The following is a 9,505-nucleotide window of genomic DNA, read 5'->3' on the forward strand; positions in this document are numbered from 1 at the left end:
AGTCAGGGCAAAATTTGGTGCTTTGAGGCATTGTCCCGGTCCTGGATCAAGATATAAATCCAGTAGAAAATACCGTGCTATTTATTTAAGTAATCAGGAGAACAGCAAGAGCAGATCTCTGGTCCTCATTGAAGTCAGTAGCAAAACTCCAATTGACTTAGATTGTGCCCGATCAGGTCCCAAGATAAAATGCTCCATTATAATAGAGTATGAAAAGCACTGACAGATAACCTAGGCAGAGTTTTTCTTAGGCTTTCACAGAGCCAAGCCAATAAGGTCCTTATCCTGCACCATTAATGTCTGTGTGAACTTTGCCATTGACTTCAATGAATACTGGATCGGGCCCTAAATGAACAGTGAAAAGACTTGTATTCTCTCATGGGCACCCCAGGATTCTAAGACTCCTGCTGTATGTCATTAGGAGTCTGATTCAGCTCCCATTGAAGTCAGTTGGCATTTTCCAATTAACTTCCTTGGGAGAAAGATTGAAGTCTAAGGCTGTGTCTACATGGCAATTAAAAACCCCTGGTTGGCCCAGGCTCACAGGGCTCAAACTAAGAGGCTGTTTAATTGCAGTGTAGATCCTCTGGCTTGGGCTAGAGTCAAGACTCTAGGATCCTGGAAGGCGGGGGGTGGGGGTTCAGAGCTCAGGCTGCAGCCAGAGCCTAAACTTCTACACCATGATTAAACAGCCCCTTAGCCTGAGTCAGCTGGCACGGGCCAGCCCTGGGTGTCTAATTGCAGTGTAGACATACCCACAGTGCTCAAAGTCCCCCTTTAAAGGAGTTAGAATGTCTGATATGCTCCATGGCCCCAGTCCAGTGAGGAACGCGTTGGTTTTCATGGGCATTCAGGGCGCTGGGCTTTGAGGCTCTCTGCTTGTTCATGTTTAGCATGCTACAATCACCCTTTGTCAAGCAGCTACAGTGCTCTTCTTTAAACATTTGCCTTTTATGGGAGCTTTCAAAGTACAAATGCTTCCTACTTTGATTTTTTTTTTTTTAAACCAATTGGCTTGATTGTCTTCTCCCACCTGTTTTTTACTGGTGTAGCTGCATTGACATCTGTGAAGTTACACTAGTTTGAAAGAAAATCAGGCCCAAACCCGTTCTTACATATAGCAAGTAAACTGTGTCTGAATGAGAGAATGACTGTGTAATTGAAAAAGTGGCAGGCACAAACAGAATTAGAATGGGAGAGGGTAAGGGACAATAATTGTGCTTATTTCTACCAAAGGAAATAAGCAATGACAATGTATCTCTTAAAGCAGCCCATTTTAAAAAAATTCCGAATCCCCTAAATTTCATTCTCTGAATGATAATGGAAGTACGTTTTGAATTAAGAGAGTAAGAGACAAGATGACAGCTGGTTTTATGCAGGTCACCCAGCAGCATGTGGTAAATTTAAACAGTTATTATTAGAAAGTTAGCAATGGAGTTTTAGAAGGTTGTCTTCTAAAATCATTCCAGATTAACTAGTAATGAGTAGGTTTATCTCAAACCATAATACAGTTGAAAGGCAGATGATTAAAAAAAACCTCTTCATCCCCTTGCCCCCCCCCCCAAAAAAAAATTCTTTCAGTTGTTTTTGATTAAATTTGACATATGATTTTGGATATCACAAGAGCCAGATCAATTTCTCTCTTTATGACACTTCCTCCTTGTATACGCAGATTAGTGAAGTTCATAATTCTTTTCCAGTCATTCTCTGTTGTTGCAGTTGTCTAATTTTAGGCCAGGATCATAGGCCACATCAGTTTGCTGGCATATAGTGGTATTGCCTGAATTATCTGTGGGCAAAATCTTCTGCTAGTCTATTGTGTTCAACATATCCCAAAGGAAGTTGGGCTGTTTTCCTGTATTGCCAACCCAAATATTAAAAAAAATTAGGAACCAAAAAATTATTAGGCTAGTTTAAAATTCATGAGACTTTTATTTTAAAAAAGGCTGTGTTTTTATTTTCCTTTTTGTTTTGAGCTTTTAGGGTGCACATGGGTCATATTTTCAAGCTTTCCTTGTAACCATGTGGGGTTGAAACTTTTTTTTTTTTTTTTTGGGTAATGAAAGCTGATATTCTCACCTAATCAGTTGTCTCCAGGTTCTGGGGCTTTAAATCAAACATCAAATATTACAAGACTCATGTTAAAATCCTGAAAAATAGCAACACTGTTTCTCTCTTGCAACAAGCACAATTTAATGGTGGCTAGTGGTCCAGGTGGCTTGTTGATTAAAATATTAGCCTTTCACATTTTGGGTTGTTAGGAATTTTGAGTCCTAACCTGCATTTGGATTAAACCATGAGACATTCTAGTGTGCTGTTTGTTAAATGCTAATAGTAGGCAGAGTGCTTTTGTAAGAGACACAAAGGAGGCTATGGTCCCTGCCCTAAACAGTTTAAAATCTAAGATGATGGCACAAAGCTGAGGTACAGTGTATCAGAAGGCCTAGGAAATGGTTCTGTCTTCGAGTGAACCATCTTTTATTTTTTAACAAGAGAGGTGACAACAATGTTAGGTTAGTATTGGAAAGCTTTGTGGAAGGAGTGATTTTTAGTAATTTGAATGAAGTAATGGTGGTAGCCTTGTCCACCCACCAACAGTGGGAAGGCATTCCAAACATACAGGGCAGGATGGAAGAGGGTATGAAGATGAAAATGGTAGAAGGATTTGAGGGGAGTGGAGAAGCCAGAGTTACTGAGAGAAGAAAGCACTGAGAGGGGGATTTAAGACAAAAAAAAGAAATCAGAGCTATAAGCAAAGGGAGTTCTGCAGAGTGCTGAAGACGAGAAGCTTGAGTTTAATATGGGAAGTGAGAAGAAGCTGGTGGAAGGTTTAAAAGAGGGATGATGCTGTCCTAACATCAGGCACAGAAGTTTATTTTAGTTACAGCAACTTGGAGAGATTGGAAAGGAGTGAGATGGGAATCAGGGATATCAGAGGGGGGAGATTTGCATTTCAAGGCTAGTGGATAATCAAGGAATGTAAAAACATTTTTTCCAGAGGGACAGAAAGGAAGGGTCACTTTTTCTTATTTTATTTTTTTTGAATGTGGAGAAAATAACCAGTGAAATTTGGTGACAACATGGATGCGTAGTGATGAAAAAGCAGAGTTGTCACTCTGGGTGATGGGGAAAATGGTGTTAACAGAAAACAAGAATCTCCTGCCATCACCAAACGCTCCATTGTGCACACAGTTCTCCCCCAGGGGAGAAGACTAGAGCAAGAAGAAACCAGATGTGACATTAGTCATGTCACTTAATGCACTGGTGCTCTGATACTCTGGTGATGAACTTATATAACAACTTGTATAGAATAGAAAAGTAATGGAGATGGCAGGGAGAGGATCTGGGAAGAAAAGTTAGTTCGGTATTAGCCAGCTTGTGTGAGATATCCCACATGATACTCAAGAAAAACAGATTTGTGACTGGATTGAAGGGGGAAGGTCAGGATGGACAGCGAGAGTTGTGAATCTTTGGTACAGAAATAACTGCTTGTAGCCATGTGAGTCACGGACTAGGTTGCCTAGGGATAATATGCACTGGGGGAAAAGAGGAGATTTAGCATCTAAACCTAAGTCCCAGTTTTAGGCACCATTGTGATCCACAAGCCTCCTGCCGAACCCTGTAGGCACCTAAGTTTTTGCCTCTGGGCACATACACTGCTGCCTTGCCCTAGGTGTCTGGATGCCTATTTCCTGCCTAAGCCCCAGAGTAATCCATAAATCGACGGAAGGTGGGTGCTCCCTCATCATCTTGAGTGCAAGCTACAGTTGACTTTGTGGGTAATAATGTATTCCTTGGAAAATTTGGCTAAGTGTTCTTTAATAGGGTTTTTTTGCATTGCATGTGTTAATCCAGCATCTTTCACCAACACTAAATTCACTTAGATTTAAAAAACCATGTACAAGAGGAAAAAGGATTTGTGATCCTGCTCGTAGCTAACCATAAAGGAAAGGGTGGTGGTTGTAACACCATCTGGACCTCTTGCTAACCCCCAGATTGAGAACTTTTAACTGAAGGCTATTCTGTGCTCATGCTATTTTTACATCTATGTAACTCTATTGACTTACACTGTGTAACGCCTGTTTTTACACTCATGTCAGTGAGGACAGAATTTATACTGTCAACTCTTTGTGACAGGGACATTTATCATTTACTTGTCTGTATTGCACTGTGCATAGGTTTGGCATTGCAAACAGAATTATAAAAGTAATAATGTTTAGCCCCATTTCAATCAGTCATAATGAATTTCTATTTGTTACTGATTAATTTCAAATTATCAGTTCATGAGGACTCCAATGACTACTCCAAACTACATTACTAGATGGAGAAATAAGCAAAATTTTTACAAAATTATCTGTCTATCTATCATCTTATTAAAGTTGATGAAAGAGTCGTGCCTTTAGGGCTGATCCATAAAAAGTTCTATTAGAAAGAAAAGTTTATTTGAAAAAAAAAAATCTCAGTGTGAACCACCTGTGTGTTTTTCAAAATTACACTTGAAGTAAATTACGCAATTCTTGAGCTGCTTAAATTCATTTACTTGCAAGTAGCTTCAAAATTTTCATCTTGAAATGAAAGATGTTTCATTTTGAATTGTGAGAAGTAAAACAACAGAAGTGAAGCCATGGAGGAGTGAGGAGGGGTATACCAGGGGAGGTGATGGCAGTGTAGTTTGGGTGCTTCTGGTTAGCTGATTTACATAGAAAACATGGGGCTGGTCTTTGAAATGGCAGCTCAGTGATCTTGCTAACGAACGAGCAACAGTGATGCCAACGGTCCATTAAAAGGAGAGGGATTTAAGAATATAAAGAAGAAAAGAGACCCTGAGAGGGGTGCATGAGACTTTTGAGAAACTGATGTTTAAATTCTGCCTTCATTTACATTTGTTCAATCTCACTTAATTCACCTCCCCTCTGAAAACTAACATCTTTGGGGTTGCATGGATGCAAATAATGGCATTGTTTGGTCTTTATTGGGCTAATTGGACCTACTTTTTTTTTTTTTTTTTAAAGTCTACTACACTTGGTGGCCAACTTGATACAGCTAAGCCCTGATTTTTTTCCCCCAGAGGTATTGATCACCTGCAATTTCAGCTGATTTCCATGGGAGCTGTGGCCTCCCAGCATCACTGAAAATCAGACCCTACATGTCTCAAATTTCAAGTTGGCTGTCTGTAATTAGTTGGCAGTTTTGAAAACTAAGGGACACTTTTTACATTTATGTCAGCCACACAGTGAATCAATGGCAGAGCCAGGAATAGACCCCACAAGTCTTGACCCCTGACCTCAGGCTCTAACCATCACTTGCGCGCCTTCTTGTTTCAAATAAGCTTGCCCATAGCATGACATTTCCACCTGACGGAAATTCTAGGATTTCTACTCATGGGCCAGATGCTCGACTAGGGTTCATTGGCATAGCTTATTGACATCAGTAGAGCAATGCAATTTTATACCACTTTAAGATCTGGCCCAGTGAAATCCGATCAATGGAGCGATGCTAATTCATATCAGTGGAGAATCTGATCACGAGGCAGAGTCCTAAATGCAGAGCTACCCTATTGCCTCAATAGAGAACTTTCCTGGAAAAACATTTTTATTTATATAGGATAATATATACATTTGTTTTATATATATTTATATAGGAGATACCTTGATGTGACATACACCAAAAAAGTAGTAGATCACTAGATTTTTTTTAAGCAGTTCGCATAGCCTTTAAAATGTTCATTTCATGCAATGTAGAGTTTCGCTCTAGAGAAACTGTGCCTGCCAAACTAATTTTTTTTTTTCTTATTCCACCATGTGTGCATGAAGGTACTATCAGGCCTGGCGTGAAAAGCCTTTATCAGGATGTTTGTTTTTATATGAGAAATAGCTTTTTAAAATAGACTAAAATTATAAGGAGATGGTTTAAAAAAAATCTATTTAATCATGGCTTGGTTTTTTTCCTGACTAGCTGTGTTTATAGAGGTCTCTTTTGTGGACTTTCCTTAATAGGAATTAATACTTCATGCATACAATTCTGTTTAGAGGAAATAATGTATTATTTAACTTCCACATTTTGTCATTTGGAAAAATGATGATTTGTAACTATTTCAAAGGCTTAATAAAAATAAACACATTCGAACATCTTCTGCTAGCCCCAAATTATTTGATAAGCATAGAAAATGTTTGCTTTGATTGTAACTAAGTATGTTTTTATTTCAAATGTGGGCGTAGGCGGTGTATTATGTTCACCTTATTTTTAGAAGATTGTCAGTTTTGTTGTTTCCGTAACTATGGAATCAGTGTAAGTAAGCCATTACCTTCTATTACCCAGCTGTTGGGCTAAAACCCTTTAGGAATTTCCATTATGTCCAGCTGTTAGGGTAAAATATCTTCAGAAACAAGTGCACTGGAATGATACCATGTAGTATCCATTAGGACATTTATCACTTCTGGAGTAAACTGGCCTCAGAGACTTTCTTTTGCCGACAGCTCCATTTGATTTAATTTCAAGGGACACTCTCAAAGTTGTCAAAGTCAAAAACTTGACCTAGTGAGACAGTTGTTCCATCTGAAAGGACTTATTTTTAATAATGCAGCTACATAGATTTTCTCAGTCTATGCTAGTGCCAGATGAGTAATTTTTTTAAAAAAGCCCAATCATACGAGTGTCTTAGGGGGACTGACTTACTCATGGTAAACAAACTTGTGCATGTTCTCATAAAAGATGGAAAAAGTTAGCATTATTGTATTTTTGGGTACCTTGCTCTTCAACTGAGTGGCAATAATGAGGTGATCCTGTACAATTGTAAAACATTTTATAAGTGTTACTATTTTTTTGAAAAAGGGGCATGTGTTCTGCTACATTTCCATACAAAGGGCCCAATCCTACAAGCATGTGCCCCAACTTTGGGCATGGGAAAAGTTCTTAACAGTTGTATATTATAAATTTGAGAGGGAGGCTGGTCACGTAGTTTAGGTGTTGGTCTGGGACACCCGCCACAGACATCCTGTATGGATGTACTGGAGCACTTAAGGCTCCTATCCTGCATTGAGAAGTCAGTAGTGCTCTAAGTGGGTGGTGGTGTCTGCCTGTGCTGATCACAGTACGTGTGCGTGTGTCTTTGTGTGAATACATAGCACAACAGCACTCTGATCTCATATTTGATTTGTAGATGCTACAATATACAAATAATAGAGAGACAAGGTGGATCAGGTAATAGCTTTTATTGGACTAACTTCTGTTGGTTAGGGACAAGTTTTTGAGCTTACACAGAGCTCTTCTTCAGGTCTGGGACCACCATGGCTACAACACTGCGTATAAATAATAAATAGTAATAATAAGACATTGAAATAAAAAAGTTTATTTAAAAACAATTAAGATTGCTAATACAGCAGTGTAGTTACCTGACACATCATTTACAAAATCAAAGCACTTAAAACCAGGGAAATGAGTAGTTAAGCACAACCTAAAACTTACACTGTCCAATGTCTTATAAAAGAAAAGCATTTCTCATCACAACAGAAAAGCCTTAACTCTGCCCCCTGGATTATTGGGATTTTAATATATTATTTTTTCTTGATATTGGTATCTAAATATTTTCCTTTACGGGATACTGTAAATTATGGAACTTTATTAGTTAAGATATTTATCAATTGACAGAATAATTTCTTTGCAATTAACATTTATGATTGTTTCTTGAGAAATGCTGGAGAGATGATTTAACAGGAAAAGTGTATAATAATAATGTCAGTGGTTTATGGGAAATGTCCTGTGTGGATTTGCATTTGAGGCTGCTTAAGCTGCATCATTAATGTGTATATGTATTATTCATTTATTTGCATTTAATTGCTTGGGTTTTATAAATGACTTGATAGGTAACTTTGTATAATAATTTAGCAACCTAAACAAGTCATTATGCTGAAGTTTTGTGTTTGGGAATTTACTGGGTTTCTTTAATATAATCTTTTTTTTTTTTTTTTGGTAGGACGTAAAGACCGAGTGTAGAAAATTTTAAATAAATGGGATGGATAGTTCACCAGATAATTAAGTTCAAGGAGTGAGCAACACTGGCCACACTAATATTAGCTCTTACAGAGCCCTGTCTCATTCAGTCACACCTGCCAAGATATGCTGTTTCACTGGGTAACTAAGTTAGCCATGCATACTCAACACAGCCAAACTACATTCTGATTTCTGGGTAAAAGTGCTAAAAATTATGAGGTAGGTCTGACACTTAAGTTGCTATGTGGTGCTGCCACTAATGCCTAATACACTAAGTCCTCAACCTTTTCCATACCGAGACTTCTTTTGGACATTCTTAAACTTCATGAGGTGGTCCTCTGATCTACCTGGGCTCCTTCTCCCTCTTAGCAATATGGGAAGGGCAGGAAGGGTTGTGATACCCAGACTGAGAACGCCTGTACTAGATCATAGTCATGGGTGTAATTTTAAGGAAGTGACAAGGGGCATTTCCATCTCAACTCTGAGCTTGGGGAGGAAATGACACTATAGTACTTGCAACCAATTTTCAGCCCTAGTTGGAGGGGAGAGCAGGTGGAAGAGGTGGAAGCAATCAGAGGCTGTAGCTTAGTGCAGCTCAGAACTTTCACTGCACCTTACCAGCTGATCAGCTGGGTAAAGAGGCATCTACAGCCTCTTGCCCTTAGGGGTCATTCTGTCCCTGCTGGTTCTGGAGAAGACACTGAGCCTTTATGATAGGGGAATTGGCACTGTAGCTGATGGGGCACTGAACTGTACACAGTATTAGGGGGAGGATCTTGGGGAGTCACAATATTCATAAATAATACTTATGGTGGTCTTAGGAAAAAGACCCAGGCTTAAAGGGGTATCTTGTGGGAGGGGAGCTGTGGGTGGGACAGAGCCTCAGATGAGACACTGGAGGCAGAAGAGTTGGGAGGAGGGCACAGACTCAGAGAGAGCCTCGATAAGGGAAGCTGAGCAGGGAGACAGCTTGGGGGTGTCTTGGGTATGTGGGTAGCAGCTGGTTTGGGAGTGGGGGTTTGGTGGGGGAGAGAAGGAATGTTTGGTGAGAAGGAGGTGTCCAGAGCCTTATTGGTAGGGAGTTGCAGGAAAGAAGGAGGAAATGTGTATGACTGGGGGTCTCTGAGGGGGTCTCATGGTACAGCAAGGATCTGTCTCTCCCCAGCTTTGCTGGCAAAATTACTCTACTGGCCACATAGTGCATTTTCATCTCTGGACCGCTAACCACTTTACAAAGGTGAGTACATCTTAATATCCCAATTACACAACTAGTTGAAGCAATTTATATAAAGCTGTGGTTTTCAACCTGTGATTTGCAGACCCCTGGGGGTCCACAGACTGTCTAAGATTTCTGAAGGGGTCCGCACCTATATTTGAAAATTTGTAGGGATCTGCAAATGAAAAAGGTTGAAAACAAATGGTATAAAAGGTACTGTGATCTAGTGGCTTAGGGATGGGGCTGCTACTCCAGAGATAAGGTCTCTGTTTCCAGCACTGCCACAAACTTACAGTGTAA

Source organism: Mauremys reevesii, linkage group 5, assembly GCF_016161935.1.
Source record: "Mauremys reevesii isolate NIE-2019 linkage group 5, ASM1616193v1, whole genome shotgun sequence".
Classification (NCBI taxonomy): Eukaryota; Metazoa; Chordata; order Testudines; family Geoemydidae; genus Mauremys; species Mauremys reevesii.